Source organism: Sinocyclocheilus rhinocerous, unplaced genomic scaffold (assembly GCF_001515625.1).
Source record: "Sinocyclocheilus rhinocerous isolate Xijiao unplaced genomic scaffold, SAMN03320098_v1.1 scaffold1864, whole genome shotgun sequence".
Classification (NCBI taxonomy): domain Eukaryota; kingdom Metazoa; phylum Chordata; class Actinopteri; order Cypriniformes; family Cyprinidae; genus Sinocyclocheilus; species Sinocyclocheilus rhinocerous.
In genome coordinates, this window is record NW_015639085.1 from 262,290 (window position 1) to 286,002 (window position 23,713).

General features: G+C 36.8%; 1 protein-coding gene across 1 annotated transcript in view; it reads right to left on the reverse strand.

Annotated features, from left to right (window-relative positions):
• fhit (fragile histidine triad diadenosine triphosphatase) overlaps window positions 1-23,713 on the reverse strand; it is a 274,950-nt gene that overhangs the window by 250,094 nt on the left and 1,143 nt on the right. The window contains exon 2 of the mRNA XM_016566563.1: window positions 6,079-6,136. The gene's annotated coding sequence lies outside the window, so the exon portion shown is untranslated. The remainder of the gene's footprint in view (window positions 1-6,078; window positions 6,137-23,713) is intronic.

Consider the following 23,713-nt stretch of genomic DNA (forward strand, 5'->3'; position numbering starts at 1 on the left):
TTGGACTCTCATTCTGACGGCACCCATTCACTGCAGAGGATCCATTGGTGAGCAAGTTAACTATTCATTTAATGATCTTTAATGACAAAAAAAAGTTAAATCTGATCTGACAGCTAATGACAGCTCATATTCGCATATATATTACCGTATTGTCCCGAATATAAGACGATATTTTTTTCTTGGAAATACATCTGAATACGGTAGTATAGTAGCAGTATTAATAATAGCAATTTGATCAACTTTTTCAAGTACTAAAAATCAGATAGACTATGTCATTTGAATCTTAAATAATAACACATATGGTTTAAATGGATAGTTCACCCAAAAATGACAATTCTGTCTTAATTTACTCTCCCACATGATTTCTGTGGAACACAAAAGAAGCTATCATGAAGAATGTTGGTAACCTGCTTTGGGTACCATTGACTTACAAATATATTCCTTCAGGTGAAAAAAGTCATCATTTTAGAAAGCGAAAACTGTCGAAACAACATACTTTCAATTTCATCGCCATCGTAGTAAAAGCTTCCTCGCGTGTTGACAGCAAATTCACAGATCAAGAAGGTCATCTACCTGAGAGTAATTAGAGAGACACAGTTCAACTTAGCTCATAATTGTGTGAACTATAGTTGCTGACAGTCGGCCTGTTATCTTCAGACGGGTCGGAGGGCAGTTACTTCTTGCCCATTAGCGATGTTTATTCCAAGCATGCGGTCCTGTCAGATATACCAAATGGGTTTAAGTCTAGTATTGACCTCATTTACACTGCAGTTGAGCTGCTAAATTATTCCAAGGGGCGAAAAGTCATTTATACAAGCCTGAGGAACGATTTTTCTGTGAGGAATTAAGGTGCGCTATCAACTACGTCTGCAACTGTAGGTAAAGACATAATCCACTGTTTAACGTTATTGTTAAAAATGAATCAAGGAAATGGAAAATAATCTCCTTTCACGAAAGAGTGAAATTTTAATATCCCATCTAGCGCTATCCACCAGTTTAACATAATGACTCTTCTTTCTATGAAGCGGGCTAAAAGGTTTTAAAAATCAGGGATGAATAATGAGCGATAAAAGAAGTAAAGATCTTTTGATTTTCTTAAATAATCACAAGTGGGAGTTAAATTACTTTCCATAAAAGTGTCAAGGTTTTAAAACTCAAAGCTTGGTCCATAAAAAGAGAAAAATGTCTTTAACGGCAGCCAGAACTTTCCCATTAGGTGGGAAATTAAAGAAGGAAAAAGAAATCGGGCAACAAAAAGAGAACAATAAAAGGAAAGGAGTGTGGCATTATGTAAAATTGGCCAGTAAATAGCCCAGGGCTGTTTTAATCCTTTTTTTGTGCGAGAAGCTTTTTCGCTTCATGAAGCTGAAGTGCAGTCGATATTGTGTTCTAGCACGGGCTCCTGATGCCCTCTCTTGTATTTGTGAATTGACCTCAATGAGGCTTCTGCACATTTAAATGGTGAACTGAAGGAGAATCTAAAGCCCTATTTACACCTAGTATTAACATCCATCTCGAGTGATACGATCACATGGTCAACTGAGACACATCACCATTCACACCTGGTATTTGGGTGAATCTCACAAAAAATGTGTCAAGAGTATTTTCATGAGATTGAGGCTTCTGCACATTAAAATGGAGAATCTAAAGCCCTATTTACACCTAGTATTAACATCCATCTCGAGTGATACGATCACATGGTCAACTGAGACACATCACCATTCACACCTGGTATTTGGGTGAATCTCACAAAAAATGTGTCAAGAGTATTTTCATGACTTCTTAACAGTCATAAAAATAATGTCACAAAGCGAAATGTTAGTTGCTATAAAATGAAAGCTGCGACCAACTACTGCCATACTGTGACATATTTCAGACATTTTAGTGTGAACCTTGATTTTGATGGACGGACGGACAGATGGACAGACAGACATCAATCTTGGCAAATTCAAACCAATGATATATAACTAATTACACAAGACTCTGACAAACATAAAGAGGCCCATCATACACCCGGCGCAATGTGACGCCAGGTGGGAGGACGCAAGTGTTTTTGCTAGTTTCAGCTCGACACAGTTATCATTTCCACGTACAGCACCACAGTGTTTAAATAGCAAATGCACTTGCGCCCATCTGTTCGCTCATGGGCTTGCTGGTCTGAAAACTAGGTGTTTGCAGGCGCATTGTTGGCCCGTTGCTATTTTGAGGCAACTGAAAACAATTGCGCCATTGACCAACTAAAACCTGGTCTAAAGTCAATGGTGCAGTATTTATTTATTTTTTAATAATTTAAAGGGTGCGTTAGTAATACGCATCTATATGTGGATGGACAACATGCGTACACTCTGCTTATTGCGAAGCAGCACACAAACATGCCATATATTAAAAATGAAAGGATTACAATGTAAAAAGATTATTATTGTGTACGCTTTAACCTTGCGCATGAGCAGATCCGTTTCCTCTCTGGAGAAGCGTTCAGTCTTTGCTCTTGCAAATTCTGCCTTTTTGGACCATGCGCCTAACACGCCGACTGTTTTTGTTGTTAAACTGGCAAAAGTGTATTTGGACACGCCCCACATTCCAAGTGGCCTACAGCTCATTCAAACTATATTATTTTAGCAGGATTACAGTTAAACCCAGAAACTTACCAGTTCTACCATTTGAGCTAACGGAACCTCATAAGCCTGGTTTATGATCTCAAAATATGTGAATTATTAAAGAAAATAATAAATTACGTGGCTCGGAATTTTTTTTTTTTTTTTTCAAAACCAAATTATCAGTACATGCTAATATGGACTCAAAGAATGGTTCACACGTCATACCGTACTTTTCTTTCCAGTAAACATGTCTTCCATCAAACATTCTTTTATGACTTTAACATGTAAGTGTCATGCACAAGCATACAGGTGGGCGATAAACCAGTAGAAATTTACCGGTACAAATCCGAGTATCATTTTGATCACGGCCATGTCGTGTTGCCTGTGGCATTGAATCTCCAGCACCATTGGAAATGTGTGAATTTGAGTTTGCAGTCTGAATAGAATGTTATTAGATAAAAGGACATATTTGTATTGAGTTATCCTGTCCTCGCTTGCTGAATGCAAAACAACAAACATATAGATTGTATAGACACAATCGGTATAGTCTGATTTACAAACCAAACACCTACGAGCTGGCTCTTCAAAAAGACTCCGAAACATTTGTTTGGAATGGTCAGACAAAGCAGTTACTCAAGCAACATCAATAACAAGTTATCAGTACTTTCAGTGAATGAAGCCATTTTTGTGTACTAAAGGTTTGTAAAACTTTGAAACACTGAACTTACTGAACTCTCTCGCTCTCATTTTAAAATGATATCCATGTCTGTTCGAATAATAAAAAAAAAAAACATTCATTTTGTCATATCATATCATAAAGTCCTTTCTTTCAGTGTAAGTCCATGAGATTTTTGGACAGTTTTATTGTCTTCCAGGTGAAATTCTATCATCTGCACGCCATCCAGTCACTGGACCTCCAGAGTCAGCAGGCCATTAATAAACAGTACAACATCAGATCTTGAAGCTAACAGTGCTGGCTTGTCCGAACATGCCATTTTGTTGTTATTAATTTCATGGGTGCACACATTTGAATCATTCAAATTATTCCACATGTTTTTCAATCTCATGCATAGTCTCCCTTTCTGTGAATGCTTTCTTTTTAGCTCTAATTCTACAGTCTCTAGCATGAAATCTAGTTACCAAGTCCTTACCGTCACTGTGAAAAGCAGCAAATTAACATAATTCATACAAACTGAAAAGCACAGGGGTGGTACACGTTGCCTAGGACGTGTATTCCCACTGAGAGAAAATGAATGTGCCATAACTAAGAAAAGTATCAGCCGTGGGGTGGTCAGACCCGTACAGCACTAGATCAGCGGGTGTTTTTTTTATTTGCAGATTTGTTTTGACATGCGTTCACAGCTCTACTAAACACCTAATTTAAAATGTCACAAAGACAAGTTGAATAATAATAAAAAAAAACATGCTGTGTTTGATATTATTAGTGGTGCTTGCTATTGCTAATACTGTACTTACTTAGTGGTTAGGATTTGAACAACCCCATGACTATGTCAGGGTTTTAAAGTATTTGTCACTTAGCACTGTTTGTTCATCATAACTATATAACTGTTAACTATTTACATAACTATTTAACTATTTACATTAATACTGTGTGTCTATGTGCTTCACTCTCTCTCAAGGTGTGTGTGTGTGTGTGTGTGTGTGTGTGAGAGAGAGAAAGAGAGAGAGTCAGCAAGTACACTGTGATAACGGACCAGAGTTGTAAAAACGAAAACAAATTCAGTATGTTATTTAGGGTACATTTACATGACAACAATGTACTACAATATAAAAAAGGTTTTCCTTTGCATTTTTGAAAAATGTTGTGTACAGACAACAACGCTGTCAAAACGATCCCCGTTCACATAGATCTGCAGACATGACTAAAAAAAAGCTGTATTATGCATGCCAGATCAGTAGTTGGCGATATCACTTGTAAAGAAGCACTATGCAGCTGCGCCTATTGACTGAATATGTAATTCGTATGCATATGATGTCACCGTTTTCACAAATTAGCTTTTTTATAGATTAAACGGAGACAATTACAGTACCATTTCCAAAAATGTGCATTGTGAAACCCGTTTTCAAATGTTTGCATTTTTAGGCTCCCAAAACGTGTTGTCGAATAAATTAATAGCCAAAACGCAGAAAAACGTTTTAGTTTTTAGTTGAAAACGGTGCCTTCTTAGAAGCTGTGTGCAAAATAAATAGCATATAAAAGCAAAAACAAAAGAAAAAAGTTTTTGTTTTTAGTTGAAAACGGTGCCTCCTTAGAAGCTGTGTGCATAATATATAGCGTATAAAAGCGTAAACAAAAAGAAAGATTATTAATAAAACCAGTCTAAAACCAAAACTGTTGAGTAGTAAAAACAGCACCAACTTCACTCAACAACAGAGGCCGAAGATTTACTGTGCTAACAATAATCTAGTTTCTTTCTGCTCAAAACGCAACACATCCACTATCATCACGTTATCTATTGACAGCATCTTAATTACACATTGTCCCACTTGTACTAATTGAAACAAACCATTTTGCCAAAATTAAGTTTGCCTTACTATATCAATACAGAAATTTAAAGAGTTAAAACAAATCAATAAATACAAAAATAGGATAGATAAAACCAAAACATACATTTGCACAAACATTTCCATAAAAGAGTTAAATGAGTTTCAGCTAAAACATGAAATAAATCAGCCCTGGTCATTGTTTTAGTACATTAAACCATAAGACTTTTTTAGACTGTGCCGCCAAACGTTACTTTTTAATGCAATAAATCAAATCATAATCTGAGAACTTAAAAAAATCAAATGATTTTCGGGGTAATCTGTCTATTTCGACTGACTCTGACTAGTGGCCCTGACAACCCCAAGTATAACTTAACATCATAGTGGAGAATTTCACACAAGCACACACGTGATATTCTTTAAAAATGTTTTTCATTTATTTATTTAGTTTCAGGAAAACTGCAGAACTGGCAATAAACCGGCAGTGTTTTGGGAAAAGAAACAAAAGGGCCACAGGGGACCTACAGACACATTTTACTCTACTTTTATTTAAGCGTGCCCATCACGCTCAAAAAACAAGGACGGGAAAATGAAATGCAGCCAGTGTTTTTATACTAAAACACGAGACAACAGAACAACAGAAAGAAGCATCACCTTATCATGTTACCTTACCTCTGGAGCCTATTGGGATTAGTGTCACATGTGCTGCTCTCTGAAGAGTTAGCATGGCTAGAATCTAAATAAGCAAAGCGTGCTACAACCACTGCCAACATCCAGAAACATCTGCTGGGCTCATTTATTGCACCTCACCTCTAACAAACCATTTTTCTCGATTGTGCCACCAGTTCTCCTACTTGTTTTATCTGTAATCAACTTGCTCACAAGTCCACCAAATAAAATAAACAGTGTGAGAGAGACGAAAAATCAATGAACCTGGCTGATTTCATTGTCAAAGCGATGCAATAAATACACTTACCTTCAGTCAGTGAACTTTCTCTTAGCGCCCAGCTCTGTAATTAATGAGAGAAGAGAGCCTGAAACACAGAGAGAGAGAAAGAGAGAGAGAGAGAGAGAGAGAGAGAGAGACATGAAACAACACTGTGCCATTACTAGTAAAGCTGGACAACGGTGTTCATTATTAAGGCGCCATTAGAACCTGAAATCATGCTTCAGATTAGCGGCTGCTAATTGAGACATCAGGGAGATTCAGAGGTGTGGTTATTGCTTTCCTTCAAATGTTTTCTGGATAAAAGTGAGTTTGAAAAAGCAACTATTTCTGTGTTCTGAATGGGATAAATTAATCATGGCCACCAATATTGAAGGGTTGTTCCATACCGAAGAATTCAAAACTTGGCCACTTCAAAGGGCCCTTCGGAATGAAGGATTCTTCAGGTTAGGGTAAACAAGTTAGAAAATGCTAACTGTGTTTGCAAGCTAATTACTGCTTACTAAGAAACGTTTTGATAGTTTGATGCATTCCCCCTGGTTAAAATCACCAACAAGAGAAGAATTTAGTAAAACGTGGCCACATTTTACATAAAACAAAGGAATAAGTGACTAAAATGTGGCCACAAGTTGTGGAAATTCTTCATTTGTGGTCACACTTTATTTTTGACATGTCCTGTGAGTCTTTCGGCAAGTTCCATGGTTACACTAGTGGGTAGCAAGTGACTGTGTTTGTGAGTCATTGAATTATTCACCCAACAGATTAATTCAACTATGATTCATTCAGAAACAAAACACCACTAATGTGTGTTGCTCGAAGATGCAACTCAATTTTGTTTTCATAGGATATAAATTACAGTTTATATCTATAAATGACATATCTAAATATTAGAATAATAAAGACACGGGTACAGATTCTTTTGATTTGACTAACATGCTAATTTGCATATATATATATATGCGATTGTCCCGTATTTTCCTTTTCTGAAGTTGGCAACCCTAGTCTGTGTGAATGAATTAACTAATAAACAACCTCCCCAAATACAACCTATAGCATCATAGTGGAGAGTTCTGCACAAGCAAACAACTCGGAATTCATTAAAAATGGCTTTGTTATGGAAAAAACTGTAGAACTAACAGTAAACCTGAGTAGGCCTACAGCTACCTACAACCTAAAAACAGATTTGAGTAAACATGTAGTCTTTAACAAATGCTGAAACATCCCACATCATTTTTTATGCTTGGTAGCTAGTTTCTCATAGCTTTGCATGTCTGATTATTATGGTAAATTAGAGCCGTTTTGTTTTCCATGCACAATAATTACACCCATTGTCCATTTAAGCATCATCATGAATTACATAACCCAGACCCTTAACATTGGTTATTTTAAAACGTTATAATTTTTGAATGTAGGCAGAACACCGCTTCTTAAACAATTAAAATTAAATCCATCTTCAGCGCTGGGTAAATCAAATACTTACGAGTTGACTACCTTAATGTTTTCTTAGCTCTCAGCAACATGAGAGCCATCCAAATGCATTATTACAGGGCTGAGAAATGCTGTCCTTGTGCAGAAAAAAAAGGAAAAAGGAGAACTATAAAACATGTTTTGTGCCTTCTAATGAGTCATTTATTATTACACAGGCAACTTGGTGAACACTATAAAGCAAAGTAAACCATTGGGAGCTGTAGACCTCAACAGCATACATTTCTGAAAGACAAAGGGATTTTTAACCCTCTACTGCATGTTTTTGTGTTGTATAGTAAAATGAATCTATCCTTTTAATCAAGTAGTATTTTTCCCTTTATTTGCATTACTCTTTGACATCCTGACCCACCCAAACAGTGTTATAAATCACAGAGAAAACTCTATGAATGTATAGATAATACCCATTCGTTATTCATTAATTATTTAGTTATAATGTTTTAAAAACACACGCTTTGTTAAACAAGCACCATTTGCTTCTTCAACCTGATCATCTGAATACTGATCATCATAAGACGTTTCTGGAATTTCCTAATAAAGCAATAAACAAATAAAAGCCAGTGCAGAATAACTGGGTTGAATATAACCCAAAAGATCACCGCAGCCTGTTTTTGTTTTTTTTCTGATGTATTGTCTAGTTCAACCCTGCATTGTACTCTAAAATGCTGTTTGCATCATGGTTTGCTTTGCACACCATCCTGTATGTATTTCCAATTGCTCTGGAGGTTAAAAAGCCTTCTATTGCCAAAAGGCAAGGTGAAAGATAGATAATAAAAGTATATAACTTTTAAGTAATAATGCAGTACCTTGGCCTTAGAAACTCTAGCGATGTCACTGATCATGGGTACTGAATAAATCACCACTGTAAATTTGACTTAGCAGTCCATGAAATTCTAATATGTACCCACCTTATTCTTCCTGTAAATATGGGCGTGGGCATTTGTAAATTCTGTGGGACTTGCTTCCAGTCTCATTTGCCTCCAGCTATTTTTAGTTGTACAAAACCGCTTGTTTTGCTGCTTGATATTGCAAATTAGTGTGTCTTACCATATTATTTTAGTGCATTATCTTAATTATGAACACACTGGTTTGTAGGGCAAATAGTTTTACCGTTTACTGAACGTTGTTATTCTTCTCGTTATTTCCCTATAGCAGTTAATGAACCGGAAGTCTCGCCCATAGGCTTACTTCCGCGTTTAGGAATAAGGTGGATACATAACTCTAATATACATAACTCTATGCCTACATCCTACGTCATCTGCTGAAACATCACTCTCTCGTTAAATATGGATATTTTTCCTTACACAAATGCATCACTTGCTTCAGAAGGCCTTTATTAACCACCTGGACCCTTGTGGAGCACTTTTTATGATGGATTTATGCACTTTATTGGACTTCAAAATCTCAACACCCATTCATTGCCATTATAAAGCTTGGAAGAGCCAGGACATTTTTTTACTATACTCCGATTGTATTCATCTGAAAGAAGAAAGTCATCTACACCTAGGATGGCTTGAGGGTGAGTAAATCATGGGGTCATTTTCATTTTTGGGTGAACTATCTGTTTAAATGTCAATGAAAAAAAAGGGGTTTTCACCAGTGTAATATAGTTGTAGTTACAACATCTACAGAGGCTAAAAATCCTCACCAGGTTAAAGGGGTCATATGATGTTGCGAAAAAGAACATTATTTTGTGCATTTGGTGTAATGAAATGTGTTTATGCGGTTTAAGGTTAAAAAAACACATTACTTTCCACATACTGTACATTATTGTTTCTCCTCTATGCCCCGCCTTTCTGAATGTGCCGATTTTTACAAAGCTAATCGGTCCGAAAAGTGAGGTGTGCTCTGATTGGCCAGCTATCCAGTGCGTTGTGATTGGCTGAATACCTCAAGTGTGTGACGGAAATGTTATGCCCCTACCATACTGTGATGCCCTGTCCGGCTGGAACGAGGCATTTGTTGCATCCAGTGGGGACATAATTACGGATTATAATGACTTATACTGTCTTTTTACGCGTCTTTTTACTAATTCTAACCGCGTAAACATGAAACCATGTCTGCATTTGTGATCGGAGAAATGACAAACAACAAGCGCTACTCTACACTGCTCAAAACTCGCATTTGAATCGTCAGTGGCAAATTCTTTACATATAAAAAAAACTTACTTCCAGTCTGTGAGTCAGAACAGCCGGCATCGTAGTCTACTCTACCAGGATCAGGAAACAGTACTCCATAAAATGTGCTGCACACATCTGAATATTTGGGTTGAACTGTTCTGGAACAGTGTTGTAAATACAACTTAACCACTGATTTCTAGTCGTGTCCTCTTTTGGAAGGCCAAACAAAGTAGTTTCGCTTTCACAACGAAACACACAGCGTCACACACGGTGGGCTTGAGTGAACGGTGGCCGGCGGCTAGAGTGAGCGGCGGCCGGCGGATTCGACGAAGGAAAATCGCATCATATGACCCCTTTAACGTCAACATTTGGCTCAACCAACGGTATGAGTTGGTTTGAATGGAGATGAGGTGGAAGTGGCAATATGCCCTTGTTTAGAAACAAACCTGCACAAACTGGTCACGTGACAGAAGTTGCCAAAAACGTGGTCAAAACATCTTGAAACAGATTTGGTGCACTTCACCTCTTACAGTAGCAATGCATAATACATCATTGGATGAAAACCTGTGAGAATCTAGGCTATATGTTCGTGTGACCCTGATGATGTGACTAAGGCTTGATGGAATGTAAGCCCAAGCGTCCTCGTCCCACCCATCTTAAGAGGACACATTCGAGTCAAGGCAAAAATCCATTTATCAAGACAATGTTGGAAAAACCCAGCGGGCTGCAGAGATGTGAGCTGGCAATAGAGTTGACTGACTGGCAGAGGCTGGCTATTACCAAGCCTGTTCCAACACCCATGGGAAGACAAGGACCTTTTTTTTGGTCTCCTTTTTTTCCCCTCCATGGCAGGATCTCCCAAAGGTGGCAACCAAACGAACACAAGACGACCTAAAGTGTCTGTAATTAAAAGTGTTGATTAAACTGACGGAACGAGGACGCGCAGAGAGGAAAACAAGGTTCAGCAGAGGCAACAGTGGTGGAAATCACAATATATACTGTAACTCACACTCTGAAGAAGAGGGAAAGAATCTATGCCACATTAGCGGAGATGAGGAGACGATTGAGATTGTTTTCACTTTGACAGCATGTCTAAAATCCTTCATAGAAAATTCCAAGGAATGAGTCACCAGAAAATGCTGTTATCATTATTCACTCTAACACCATTCCAAATCCACACCCATATGATTTTCCTTCTGTAGAAAGGAGATGGTGTTCCCTCTGCTCTTTCCAAATAATGAAACTAAATGGTGAGCAGAATTGGATGGCCATTGAAAAAAAAATAACAAATAGCACTATGAAAGTACCATAATTTTATTGTAAGACTTAGGTTACTGTATTTCACATAGGATTGTCATTTGAAACTTGACAGCCCCTGGCCACTAAAAGATTGGCTTGGACATTCTTCAAAACTTTCTCCTTATGTGTTCCACAGAATTTTCAAGTAAACGGTTCCTTTAAGAGCAAAGAACTTGAAAGAACCTGAGAAATGTAAGGTGCTCAGATTTCACTAGCAGCTTAAAAAAAGTTGTTACAAGGTTACTTCTTAAAAAATAACATGTTATTTTGTAAGTATTACTAACACCCCCTTTAGTAGAGGACTATTGATTCTGCTGTGGGTATTTGTAATCTCGGAGTCCAAGCCTACAGGCTATTAAACTTCAAAAAAATAGCATGCAACCTCTGCTCCTGAGCTGGAGAAACTAAACTACAAACAACCCAGCACTGATTTCTTTCCTTTGCTGACAAGGTTTTAATTTAGCCCTGATGTCGCTTGAGGACACCGAACCGCAACCATCAAAAAGTTCCCAAAATCCAAGAGCTTTAAAATGTACATACATTAAACACAAAGTAAAAACATGCCTAACTGGGGAAGGAGGGGAAAATGGCATTAATATATGATTTGAAACAACAGGGAAAGCATCCTTCCTTGGTTTGCAGGAATATTTTGGGGTTAGAACTTAAGTTCAAATAAGTTTTTTTAGTTAAAAGTTAATCATTTTGAAATGCACTCCAATTTATAATTCAGTTATACTGGAAATCTAAATATTGCACCGGGATAAGCAATACAATACACACTGTATGAAACGTATAGCCACAAGACTTCTGTGTGAGCTGTGCTTCTGTTGGCAGCTTATAAAACAAAAGGGCTTCCATGCAACACATTATGGAAAGGATGTTGCATTTTTTTAGCTTCAAAAGCTCATTTTTAGCACAGATGATTAAATTATATATATATATATGCTCCTGAGCTGGAGAAACTAAACTACAAACAACCCAGCACTGATTTCTTTCCTTTGCTGACAAGGTTTTAATTTAGCCCTGATTTAGCTTGAGGACACTGAACCGCAACCATCAAAAGTTCCCAAAAACCAAGAGCTTTAAAATGTACATACATTAAACACAAAGTAAAAACATACCTAACTGGGGAAGGAAGGGGAAAATGGCATCAATATATGATTTGACACTACAGGGAAAGCATCTTTCCTTGATTTTCGGGAATATTTCTGGGTTACATAGAACTTAAGTTCAAGTAGGTTTTTAATTAAAAGTTAATCATTTTGAAATGCACTCCAATTTATATTTCAGCTACATTGGAAACATAAGGGGCAAGGTATTGCACTGGGATAAGCAATAAAATACACACTGAGTAGATGATTAAATTGCAAAAAATACCTTTAAATATGAATAAAAATGCAATAATTACACAAAAGAATTGCTGAATTTGAACAAAATATAAAAAGAGACTCAAGACAGCAATTTGAAATCACAGGTCATTGGTTGGTCAAATCAACTGTCATAATTTGACACTTTCACTGTTTTAAGATACATTATCTAATGTAAGCTTTCAGATGTACTAAGCACTGTCGCTTATATGAACAAAGACTAACAGACTGAGATAAAATTGAACACAGAGAAAGAGATGACCTCAGAAATGGCACCACCGCACATCTCAGACGCTTCTGAAAGAGCTTCAGCTGAGGCTGACTTAAGAAGAAAGGATTAGAACAAAATCATTCCAACAAGATGACGACTGACCTTGATGAAACTTCAGCAAGAATAAGATAAGTTAAAAGTTATATTCAGAGGACTCTGTGGATGACAGAAGAGGTTTCGTGAATAACTCTGGGTTTAAGGGAAGTGTGGAGGTTTTGGCTACCACACAGTCTGCCTCCGCTACGGTTATTTAAATTTGATATAGTACCTGACAGATAAAGAATTTTTTAGTTCAAGGATTTTGAACATTATGCATATAAGACTATAGATCAAGTATATAACCATTTTTAACACCTAATCTGCACATTTAAAAACAATTTAAATAAATCTATTTGAAACAACACTAAAGTAAACCACTCCGTAATCTCCTTTGCACTTTTTTTTTGTCTGGAAATTGGGGTTATTCTTCATTTTATTCAAATCAGAAAGTCTACACTTTCAACTTAGAACAGAATTTCACTTAAAGACAGGCTTTTAACATGGAAACATATTTAACATATATTTAAGTACATGGCAAGCAAATAAAGCTAAGCAAATTAAATGCATCAATGTGTTCTTTATTATCAGCAAAACAAATGCTAGCATTACCATTTTCTTTCTTTACATGTCATCTTCCAAGTAATGGACAACAAAAATCCCTTTGGACAGATAAAGCAAAAAGAGAGAGAGAGAGACATTTTAAAAAAAAATACTTGCCTTCACACTTGTCAAGTTCCTCAAAATGTACTCTCTGAATTACTGTTCTGGTTTCAAGGTTTCATAAGTTACATAAAAAATAATGTTCAACAAAAGTTTAAAAGGATCATGTGGTGTAACCAAGTGAAAAGTTATAACAATTTCTAGTATGTCAGTGTACACATCTTTTGATCTGAACTGAACCAACACTGAACTGTCTGAATCTGAAGCTGCTTTGACACAATCTGTATGGGAATAAAGGTACCGTAACTAACAGTAGTCATGCTTCCGGTTAAGTGGAGATGCTACAATAAATGTGAAATTTAAAGAGAAAGAGCACAAAAGAGCAGGAGTTAAAAAAACTCTCACAAAGCAACTGTCACACTGACATGTGCACATAATTTCTACATTCAAATAATGTATGTAACACTGTGGTTACACTGCAAACAATCATATACTTGAAGCCACAGATTGAGTGGTTCATGTACTGTGTTGCAGTCTTGCTCTCTCAATACGAAAAAGAAGTAGACACTTGTGATTTGTTTGGCCAATTAAAAAAAAAAAATCATGACTGAAATCTCAGTTTTTCAAAGGAGAATGTTTTAAAAACTTTTCTTTGTTTCCAAACCCTATTGAACCTTCACTAAGGTGTTCATAAAGAAAGGAGATGCAGGAATTGACAGAAAATGTTTGTTAACACAACTTTTGCCATACAAGATATTGTCAAGAATGTCAGTAACTGGACAGTTATTGATTCCCATTGATTTCCATAGTTGGGGGGCGGGGGGGGATACTATAGAAGTCAGTGTGAAAACTAGTCGGTTACCCACATTCTTTTGTGTTCAGCAGAAGAAAGAAATCCATGCAGGTTTGGAACAACTTGAGGGTGTGTAAATAATGACAGTTTTCATTTTTTGGTGAACAGCCCCTTAAAGTTAATATTAAACAACCCTGCCTCAATTTAATTACAAATAACAAGCAGCTGAAAATATCCATAGACCAAAACCAAACATATAATAGATTCTGCACTACACAATCTATTATCCAAATCTATTGTCTAAATGTCTTCACATTTTTCCATTTTCACGTTATGTACCATGAGATCTCACATTGGTTTCAAAATCCTAGGGCTGCGTCTCTCCTAACTGCAACAAACTAATCTAAACTTTAAAACAGCTCCACTTATTAGCAGCTGACAGGAACCGTCCATGGGGGTGTAGGGAGAAAATACAGGTCCTCTAATGGAGAGAGCAGTCCTGTCCTATCAGCATCAACACACACTCAGCAGTCATATGACCCCTTTAAGAAAGGCTTCATAGGAAGAAAATACAGCTTTTAGAGGTGACCAGTCTTGACTTCAACCTAAATGAGAAATTATGGCATGACTTCAAGAGGGAAGTTCACACCAGACATCCCCAAAATACTGCTAAAATAGTGGTGCAAAATCCCTCCTGACTGATGTTCAGGTTTGAATCACAGGAAATCTTTGGAGGAAGTTATTGCTGCCAAAGAAGGGTCAACCAGTAATGAAATCCAAGAGTTCTACTTTTTCCTTCCTGCACTGCAAATGTTTTACACCCTGTGTTCAATAAGAACCAGAAAAGATGTCATTGTTTGGGTGTTAATTGTGTTTGAAGTTCAGATCAAACCTTGAATGAACGAATGAATGGTGGGTGAACAAATCCCTTTAAACAATACTTTTTTTTACCCTTAAATATATTTCACTATTATTATTTTTTTTTTAATAATAATAATAATAATAATAATTTCACAAGGAGTTATTAAAATGAAACATCTCTTGAGAATGGTATTAAAGTTGATCAAAACCATATGAACCAACATAAATTCAAAGAGTAGGCCTACATTTCCAAGGCACATAACTTAAACTAGATTTTAATAAGATTTCGGTCACACTATTTTAAGGTCCAATTCTCGCCATTAACAAACCATTAACTATGAAAAACAGCTCCACTTATTAGCAGCTGACAGGAACCGTCCATGGGGGTGTAGGGAGAAAATACAGGTCCTCTAATGGAGAGAGCAGTCCTGTCCTATCAGCATCAACACACACTCAGCACAACGCAATCCCTGCCCACGTTCCCTCCAAATGAGTTATTCAATCACTCAGGCGGAAGGCTAAGAGCAGCGGTATTTACTCAACCCTATGGCCTAATTTGGTCAGATCATATTTGCATTACATTTCAGTTAATATATTATCAATATAATTAGTATGTTTTTCCATTATCAAATAAGTAATGAATTCATGTTAAGGAATGTTATTATGAAAGCACTGCATTTATTGCCTGCGGTCATGCAGTCTTGATGTGATAAAGTAAAGTGGCATTTACTGGAGCTGATACTTCCTGTCATTGCTCACTGTGGCATGACACTGGCACCAGCAGCAAGAAATAATGCACAAATATGACAATGCAGTCTGCTACTATTCTCTATATGGACATAACTGGACAGACAAATGGAAAGCTTATACCGTACAAAAGAACATTAAATAGCAATTTAACATCTAAATTCTGATTTGAATGGGCACTGTTACAAATTCTTTTAATGTAGTCGATAAACACACAACTGTGTCAATAATATATAAAGTTTAACCGTATAACCGAAAAGTTTTGGGTCTACACATGTACAGAATGAATACAGCATTAATATATTTTCAAATTTTATATCGATATACTTGAACAATCAAATAGCCAATATCTGCTGATACAGATTACTTTAAGAGCTGCTGCGGAAAAAAATCCAGAACATGAGATCTTTACTGTATATGCATGTGCTTATTGTATTTGAGATGTTTTTTTTGTTTGTTTTTTTTTCCCTTACTTTTTATGGTTATGTCCTTATCTGTAAATACGCAAGTACCTGAATCTTGAAACAGAAAGCCCAGGAAAACATTAAAGGGGTTATATGATGCGATTTCAAGTTTTCCTTTCTCTTTGGAGTGTTGCAAGCTGTTCGTGAATAGATAAGATCCCTAGTTGCAAAGACTAAAGTCTCAAACCCAAAGAGCCCTTTCTTCCCCGCCCTCCAAAAATGCTTTGTTTAAACACGCCCCCACATGTCTACGTCACGATATGGGAAGATTTGCATAATGCCGCCCAAATGTTCACGCAAAGAAAGAAGGCGTAACTTTATTGTTGCTGCTGCCGCCATGTCGTGAAGACGCTGTGTGTTTCGTTGCGAAAGCATTTACAACACTGTTCCAGAACAGTTCAACCCAAATATTCAGATGTGTGCGATTCACAATCACGCTGTGTGAAATGAGTTCTGACTGAAACACATCGGCGATGACCTACAGCCAATGAGAGACCAAGATACAGGGCAGCGGGAAGTTCGGGGAGGAGTTATATGAAACGTAGCTTGCGGACCAGTGTTGCCAAATCCGCGATTGCCGCCGGATGTTTTTTATGTCAGCAGGTTGAAGTGACCCCAATAACGTGATATTTAGGCCCTGGAATGTGAATTGTACCAGGAGAACCCCGCCAAAAAAAATGTGTATTTTACCACCGAACTGGGGGACCCCTCGAAAGCAATTGGGCTATTTTCAGGCTAGTTTTGAGTAGTAAAACAGCCCTGTCGGCGATTCTTCCTATTGTGAATCAAATAGCCAATATCTGCTGATACAGATTACTTTAAGAGCTGCTGCGGAAAAAAATCCAGAACATGAGATCTTTACTGTATATGCATGTGCTTATTGTATTTGAGATGTTTTTTTTGTTTGTTTTTTTTTCCCTTACTTTTTATGGTTATGTCCTTATCTGTAAATACGCAAGTACCTGAATCTTGAAACAGAAAGCCCAGGAAAACATTAAAGGGGTTATATGATGCGATTTCAAGTTTTCCTTTCTCTTTGGAGTGTTGCAAGCTGTTCGTGAATAGATAAGATCCCTAGTTGCAAAGACTAAAGTCTCAAACCCAAAGAGCCCTTTCTTCCCCGCCCTCCAAAAATGCTTTGTTTAAACACGCCCCCACATGTCTACGTCACTGTGTGGGAAAGAAACCAACAGTGATGTGACGTCTTTGAAAATCGTGCCGTGTGAACTCGGCATAATCGATTCTTGGGATTTAAGAATCAATCTCGTTCTGTAAAAATGAGAATCGATTAATATTGAGATATCGATATTTTTTTATCCAGCCCTAGTTGTTAGTTTAGGTATTGGGTATTAGGGATGTAGAATATGGTCATGCATAATATGTGCTTAATAAGTACTAATAAACAGCCAGGTATGCATATAAGCAACTACTTTTTAGTGAGAATTGGTTCCTATACTAAAGTGTTACCATTATTTCTTCCTTTATTATGGGCACTTATTTTCTATTGAGAAATCCATGGGTTTAAAAACTTTCCCTGCAACAAAGTAAAGAAATGCTTTTCCTGTTCCTAATTTAGAAATATTCCTATTAGCCCATAATTCCATTAAGATTTTAAGTCTTGTCTTTGTTCCCCAACCAAGGTCATATCTGTAATAATTTCAAGTGACTAAAATAGTTACGCTATATAGAGGACAAAGACAAACCAGTGAATAAGTGTAGCACAAAACTGCCCTTCCCCCAGAGTCATATAACATGTCTAAGAATGAAATATTCTGATGAAACCCAAAGATCAGGCACAACTCAAGGGACAACACAAAAATGATGCAATGAACAGATACAATGAAAGAGGTCAGGAAGTCACAGCGCTAGAAATATACCCCGGTTGTTTCACATTTGGAGATGTAATGATATTTTAGATGTTGTATAAAAATACACTAGAGTTGTGCGCGGTTTAAAAGGATTGGCTGGTTTCTTCATGTCCGCTGGCTAAAGGACAAGCAAAGATTGTGGACTTCCATCATTTTCCAGTGGTCCACTAGTCCCTCAAGACCCTGTAATCCCTTTCACCATGACCATCAGATTGACAACGCTATTCATCTGCTGCTCTCTCTCCCAACATATAACCGGCAACACATATATCTGCTGTTGACTTGAGGAAACCAGAGTTGTCCATGTGTTGACATGATTTAGGAAGGGAGCTCTTTGTATTTAGCAGGATTAAAGGAGATCTACAGGAACACTTCAACAAAGATGGAGCTGGTTGTTTTTGTAGCTTTGCCACTGTCACCACCATCCACTTAGCCTCATGCTGGGATTGGCATCACAACAACAAACACAAAGAGCTACTGACAGATAGTGAGCACCAGCCCACTACGGTACATTAAAGGCAACAACATGAAATCAGAAATGACTCATTTTGCTCATAAATCGTCAAAATATTGCATCAAAATTCAACAATCTAGGAATGCATAATATGTCTACCATATAAGCTATACGATTAAATCAGACATTTTTTAAATTGATCTGTATTGGATATTTAATTGTGTAAAAGCTCATTTCTGCCTATATTTACCTTTAAATTAACTTTGCTGTCATTTAATTACACTGTTCATCTTCAGTAAAACTAAAAAAAAAAAAAAAGTATATCCATTTTCATACTGTACATTATTATTCCTAGCATTTCATTTTTTTATCTTTTCAGACAAAATAGTATAAAATGGTGAAATAGCATGCAAATGATTCTGGGCTCATCAGAATAAGCCAGAATTGAAATATCAAGACAGACATCCATAATCCAATCATTTCTTGATGGTAAAAACCAAGTCCCATTCGCCATCTTTTTCTCACTGAATATCATGCAGAACTTGAAAGTATGAAAGTAAAATTGGATTTGCATGCAAAAAAAAAAAAAAGAGTGTGCTAAAACTAAAGACATGGCTCTCACACAATAAAATAAATATATTTTAACAGTACATTTAATCACCACGCTGATAACTGACATTTCAGTCTTTGCTTTATGAAACTAATTTGCACAACAAGATAAATGCATTGTCCGGGAGAAAAAAACGCAATTAATTCCAGATTATTAATAATATTCTACTATTCATTATTGTAGGAGTTATTAAACATGGGTTGGTTAAGTGTAAGTGATTTACTGTTAGTTTGTAGTAAATCGCTCAAGCACTGGAAAAGAAGCACTATCAAATATAAGACGCTTTCTACTAAAGAAAACGTGATGATGTATAGCAATATATAGGTACAGTAGCCTACTTTTTTTCCAAGAAAAAAATAGATCTCCCAACTAATGCTATAAACTATACAATAAACCCTGCCAGGGGGTGTTGGTACATTCCTTGTAAAACAAACATGTAAACTGTACAAAAAGCATTTTTATAATAAAAAATATATATAATAAAAATGTATTATATTAGCTTTTAAATTATATAACCGTTTTTCTACTACTGTTTGTTATTGAAAGACAAATATTAAAACAGTGGATGTATTAACTTGTTTCATGACAGATTTATCCAAACATGCATTAAATATTGACGAACAAATCAAAATATAATGAATGTGTAATAGGATTTCGATATAAGCCAAGAGGAGACTGCAAATGATTCTGGGCTCATCAAGATTATGATCTTGACCACCATTCACTGCCATTATAAAGCTTGGAAGAGCCAGCCCAGGACATATTTTACAATACTCCGACTGTATTCGTCTGAAAGAAGAAAGTCATATACACCTAGGATGACTTGAGGGTGAGTAAATCATGGGGTACTTTTCATTTTTGGGAGAAATATCCCTTTAAAATTAGAATCAAGTAAAATCAAGAAATCGCTATTTTTCAGCCCTATAGCATCTATTGTCTTTTTAATATCGTGAGAGCAGAAGGAAAAGAAAAGGCCAATAATTTTTAATAATGCTAAACTAAACCAGGAATGACTATTTGCACCAGAATCTCGTTACATATTAAATACGTAGTTGAATGCACATTTGCATTTATGTTGTCTTCAAATCTGTTCAAAATCCCTACAAGACCACCTCCAAATGTGGTTAATGCTTTTAAAAGTCTGACCCAAATCCGTAACCCTAATTAAGAGCAATATTAATAGTGATTCTTGCCATACCAAACACCACTAATGAATAAAAAACAGTTCCAGATGACTGGATACCTTATAGAGCAGAGGCAAAACTCATTTGCAATATGAAGTTCCGCATTCACCTTCTTTCATTCTACCCAAAAAAAAAAAACAGTTACACTCTCTTTGAACCTGAAATGCAGAAATATGCCTCAAGTCAATCGCCTTCATGTAAATGTAAGAAAAGTCTGCAGCAGAGAGAAGTTGATATTCCAGTATGAGTTCTGGCGGCCCTCCCCCCGCTGCTCTGAAAGGCTGACCTTTGACCTCTGTACTGAGAATGAATCCTCTGGCCCGGGCCACGCTGTCAGAGTAGCCGTTCTGATCCAGACTAGTGCTCTTGAACCCCAAGCCACCCTGACGAGAACACGGTGACAGAATCAGAGCTTCAAGGGTGTGTATGTTCTGTCATCGATAATAAACACTCCTCTTTTTAGTTTCCTCAAAGCATTCGCATCTCCCACCGAGAGGGGAAGGACTGACTGAGCAGGGCCTTTCACCTTTAAAGGTCAGGGCATAGAAGCCATCCTATCAACTGAAATCAAGGGTACATGCGGGGACTTTGGGAAAAGCTGTGAAGAGAAGAAAAGAAACCCAAAGCTGTTTTGGTGCACTTCTGTAAACAGTCAGTGTCAAAAACAGCAAGTTAGGAAGGTTATAGTGACACATATGAGCAGTGTCAGAGAAAGTTACTTTTAAAAGTAATGCATTGCAATATTGCGCTACTCCTTAAAAAGTAAATCATTGCGTTACTTAGTTACTCTTTATGGAAAGTAATGCAAGTAAGGCATTCACGTTAAGTTTGGTCACATGGGCTGGGCTTGCTTATTTGTTTTTTAATAAAAAGAAAAAAAAGCCAGTTATATTTTTGGCAACTTATTCTGCACCTCATTCATAATTTCTCTCAACACAGGGACAAGAGAGGAGTCAGTGAATAAATGGGAAAACAAAGTTTTCCTTTACTTATTTAAAAAAGTAACTCAGATATTTCCTTGAAAATTTTAAAGTAATGCATTACTTTACTAGTTATTTTAAAAAGTAATCTGATAATGTAACTTGTGTTACTTGTAATGCGTTATCAATGCAACTCTTAGCAGTGTAGATTAGCGCTTGTTGTTTGTCGTTTCTCCGATCACAAATGCAGACATGGTTTTATGTTTACGCGGCGCAATGCGATACGCAACGCAACGCGATACGCAACGCAATGTGTAAAAACACAGTATAAGTCATTATAATCAGTAATTATGTCCCCACTGGATGCAACAAATGCCTCGTTTGTAATGGGTTTTATTGGTTTTGTCTCGTCGTGCCGGGAGACGGCATCACAGTATGTTAAGGGGCGTAACATTTCCGTCACACGCTTGAGGTATTCGGCCAATCACAACACACTGGATAGCTGGCCAATCAGCGTACACCTCGCTTTTCAGAACGATGAGCTTTGTAAAAATCGACGCATTTCAGAAAGGCGGGGCATAGAGGAGCAACAATAATGTACATTATGTGGAAAATAATGTGTTTTTTTAACCTTAAACCGCATAAACACATTGCATTACACCAAATACACAACATAATGTTCTTTTTAGCAACGTCATATGAAAACACACATGCCACGTTCTTATGTTCTTCAAACATATTTCCTTACATCTTGAATAGCCTACATATGATAGTTTCAGATGTTTTGGGGGAAAAATAAGTCAATAAGTTAAAAAGAAAAATCTGATAAATTGACTTATTAGTATTACTATTATTATTTAAATGATTTTAAATAAGGTAAGGATAACGCTGAGAAAATCTCTGACATTACTTGTTTGCATTAGATGATAATGCAATTAAATTCATACATTTTTAAATCTGGCTTTACCACATTTTCACACAGTATATTGTAGTTTCACATAACTCCTTATTGCAAACATTATGAAAGCATTTTTTAATGCTTGATTTAATTTTCTTCCATTAAATTGCTCTCATTACTAAAATCACATTTTAAAATAATTATATTTGTCAAGGTCTGTATTTTAGCTGTTTATGGAGGCAACACTCTGCGAAACTGAATGGAATGAAAGACACTGCTGATGTCAGAGTACTAAAAAAAGAAAGAAAAATAACAAGACAGAAATCACATAATAAGCTCCAATCTAGGCAACAAATGCAGCTCTAAAGGGTACTTGCAAAAAATGTATGTATATATATATATATATATATATATATAACAATATATGACTTCATTTTCTTTTAATTATTGACCAATTTATTGTATTTTATTGCTCTTTGTAAACAGACCCGATCAATGTGGTTAGAAAATGTCCAGATGTTGTACTATCCACATGCAAAAAACATATCAATGCCAGGAGTAAAGTGGGCCATAGACTCTTGGGTTGGGTTCTTTCGACTTGGACCAGTAAGAGACCAAATGCAATCATGACAGACAAGAGATCTGTCCCATCTCAAAGCTGCATCACGCAAGGCCTACCTGTCACCAACATCCAGTGTCTGAAAGCCACACACAGGATCTGTGCCTAATCAATTATACATGAAGCAAACAGAATCAAATCAATTAGGTATTGCTGTGGCATGAATGAAAGGTGCATAATTGATGCCCGCTCTCCTGCTTTATACATATCTGTCTGCAAATCTCCACGTACCGCTTCCGAGAGAGAGTCAAAGAGCACCGAGGCCACATTTCACCACTTTATTCACTTAATCTACTCATTTGCCTTGGCATGAGCCGGACGTGGAGACTGATCTTCAGCTGAAAAGGATCTCTAAGGGTTTCAGTTTTGCCATTAAATAAGAAGGCCACAGTTACCACAGGATGCAAACATCCAGATATTTTCCATCGATGTCAAGATATCAACTGGATCGGATCATATTGTGGCAAGAAAAGTCAATATTGGAAAAAAACGGCTTCTGGAGGAACTACTCATCATGAGTGGGCATGAGAGTATTAGATGAGGTGAGAGGCAGAGATTTCGGGGTCCATTTCTCTCTTTATATTCTCAGGGCGTCTAGACAGATGGCAGACATTAAAAGAAGGAGCCATGTGACATATCTCAACCGCACCGCTGAGATAGAGGTAATTAAAATACATTTAATCAAGTTACTCTAATGAAAAATGCAGCTGGACACCCGGTTCCACCTTCTGCTCCCACTGTCACACTTAAATTCTCTAACTTTTGGCCCCCTGTATACCAGAAAACTGCACTCACAATAAGGGTTGTTTTTTTTTGGCTTTACATATAAAGTGGGGCTGGGTACCATTGACTACATCATGATACAGCACACATCACAATATACATGTCATGATTGCATTTAACAGTCAATCAAAAGTGGGTAACAACTAGCAAATGAAGGATATACCACCTGGTTTAAAACCTGATCATATTCATGAGCCAGGGTGATGAGGTTTAGCAGGAAATC